The sequence below is a fragment of the Alexandromys fortis genome, unplaced genomic scaffold (genome assembly GCF_014885135.2).
Source record: "Alexandromys fortis isolate MF-2015 unplaced genomic scaffold, M_Fortis_MF-2015_v1.1 scaffold_72, whole genome shotgun sequence".
Classification (NCBI taxonomy): domain Eukaryota; kingdom Metazoa; phylum Chordata; class Mammalia; order Rodentia; family Cricetidae; genus Alexandromys; species Alexandromys fortis.
Genome location: NW_026067969.1, coordinates 7,303,749 through 7,306,367, shown reverse-complemented (window position 1 = coordinate 7,306,367; position 2,619 = coordinate 7,303,749).

Here is a 2,619-nt window from a genome sequence, read left to right as displayed (position 1 = left end):
CTTTATCCTTCATAATTTTAATTCTTTTAATTCTTTGGGGGGGAAAATTAAGTTGGAATAGTTGGCGCACACCTTTAATCCCAGCACTCAGGAAGCAGAGACAGGCAGATCTCAGTGAGTTTGAGGTCAACCTGGTCTATAAAACACATTTCAGGACAGCTAGGACTATTACACAGAGAAACCCTGTCTCGCAAAACAAAAACCAAACCAAAAAACAAAAACAGAAAAATCCCCCAAACCAACCAATCAACCAACCAAACAGAAACCCACAATTAAAACAAGGAAAGCCATGGTTGGTAGTGCTTGGTTTAAAGTCCAGCAATCATGAAGCAGAGGCAGGGGAATCCCTGAGAGGCTAAGGCCAGTCAGGCAGCTACAGTGAGACCCTGTCTCAGAAACAAATTAATAAATTAATTAAATTATGTACAGGAGGGATGGCTCAGTGGTTAAAAGCATGCATTGCTCTTAAAGAGGACCCAAGTTTAGTTCCTAGCATTCTTGTCTAGTGGGTCACAACTGCCTGTAGCTCCAGGTGACCTGGCACTTCTGAATTCAAGCCCCTGCAGTCTTGCGCATGCGTGCACACACACACACACACACACACGCCTTAAAATAAGAAGGTAAATCTTTAAAAATAAAATTAAATTAGAAGCACCAAAGATAACAGAATATATGAGAAAATTATACTGTATAGCTGGGCATTGGTGGCACATACCTTTAATCCCAACTCTCAGGTAGAAGGAGCAGGTAAATCTCTGAGTTTGAGACTGAGTTCCAGGACAGCCAGAACTGTTATACAGAGAAACCCTCTCTGGAAAAAAAAAAGAGAGAGAAAGGGAGGAAGGAAGGAAGGAAGAAAGGAAGGAAGGAAGGAAGGAAGGAAGGAAGGAAGGAAGGAAGGAAAAAAAGACAAAATTGTGCAGCATTAAAGGGATGAAGTATACCATGCTCATGGACTGGGAACTTACAAACATGGAATTGCTCTCAAATTGACCCATTTTTTTTTAATGCAATGGCAAACAAAATACTAGTAGAGTTTTTGAAGAAATTGGCAGAATATTTTTAATGTTTATATGGGAAAGCTAAGGCTTTGGAATAATAAAAAAAAATCTTGACAAATAATGTTGGAGCTGTATGCTACCTAACTTCAGGATTAACATAAAACTACAATAACCCAGTCAGAGTGTTTTTGTCAAAGGTTGCAGTATAAATCAGTGAAGAAAAATAGAGATTGAAAAAAATGGGCCAGAGTATTGATTGATTGATTTGATTTGCGTGTTTGTTTGTAGCTTTGGCTGTCCTGGAGCTCTGTAGACCAGGCTGACCTCGAACTCAGTTATCCACCTTCCTCTGCCTCCCAAGTGCTGGGATTAAAGGCGCGGGTGCCACCAGTTTTTTGACAAGGAAACAAAGGTGATTTAGTAGCTTTAGTTTCTTTGTTTCGGGTAAGATTTCACTATGTGATGCAGGCTGGCCTTGTGCTGTAAAGTCTAGGCTTGGTCTTGAATTTGAGAGTGTACTACATCTGCCTCCTCAGTGCTAGGATTACGGATTCATACAACCATGTCTAGTTTGAAAGGACAGATTTTATTTTCAATTGATTAATTAGCTCGTTATGTATATGTGTGAGCCTACTTGTCTGTATACGCACTCTGTGTGTGTGAGTGTGTGTGTGTGCATTTTCTAGTGTGTGGGGCTGGGTATGTGGCTTAGCAGTAGAGTTTAGATGTAAGAGATCCTGAGTTCAATGTCCAGAACCCCTAGAAATGTGGGTTTTTCCTTTGTTTTTATTTGTTTGTTTTTCAAGACAGGATTTCTCTGTAGCTTTGGAGCCTGTCCTGGAACTCGCTCTGTAGACCAGGCTGGCCTCGAACTCACAGAGATCCACTTGCCTCTGCCTCCTGAGTTCTGGGATTAAAGGCGTGCCCCACCACCACTCAATTTATCTTTTAACTAAATAGCTACAGAAAACGTTATAAAAACAGAACAAAAGTGAATGAAAAAGGAATGGGAAATATAAGCAGTGTTGGAACTGGGTGATGGTAAGCTAGTGTCTAAATAAAAAGATGCAGGGGTGAAGCCGGGCGATGGTGGCGCACGCCTTTAATCCCAGCACTCGGGAGGCAGAGGCAGGCGGATCTCTGTGAGTTTGAGGCCAGGCTGGTCTACAAGAGCTAGTGCCAGGACAGGCTCCAAAGCTATAGAGAAACTCTGTCTCGAAAAACTAAAAAGATGCAGGGGTGAGGCAGGCTCTGGTCTACGACTGAGTTTTCTGCTGCTCTCCTAGCTCGCGATGCCACACGGCAATGCAGCGAGATCACGTTGAGTGGCCTGCCTGTCTCCTGGCAATCCAACATCTGGATGGCAGGCATGCACCGCCACGCCTACCTGGTAGCCGTGTGTGTGTGTGTGTGTGTGTGTGTGTGTGTAGTAATGTGTCATGGGGCTGGGATCATTCATTATTAACATGGGCATTTACAGTCAAGGAAGTTTGAAAGGAACTCCAGTGGACAAAGGCAGCAGTGTGGAGATTCCCAGGGTCCAGAACTAGGCTAGGCTCAGAGCAGCTGATGTTGGGGTCTTCCCAGTGAAGATGCTTTGGGGGCTGATGACGTGGCT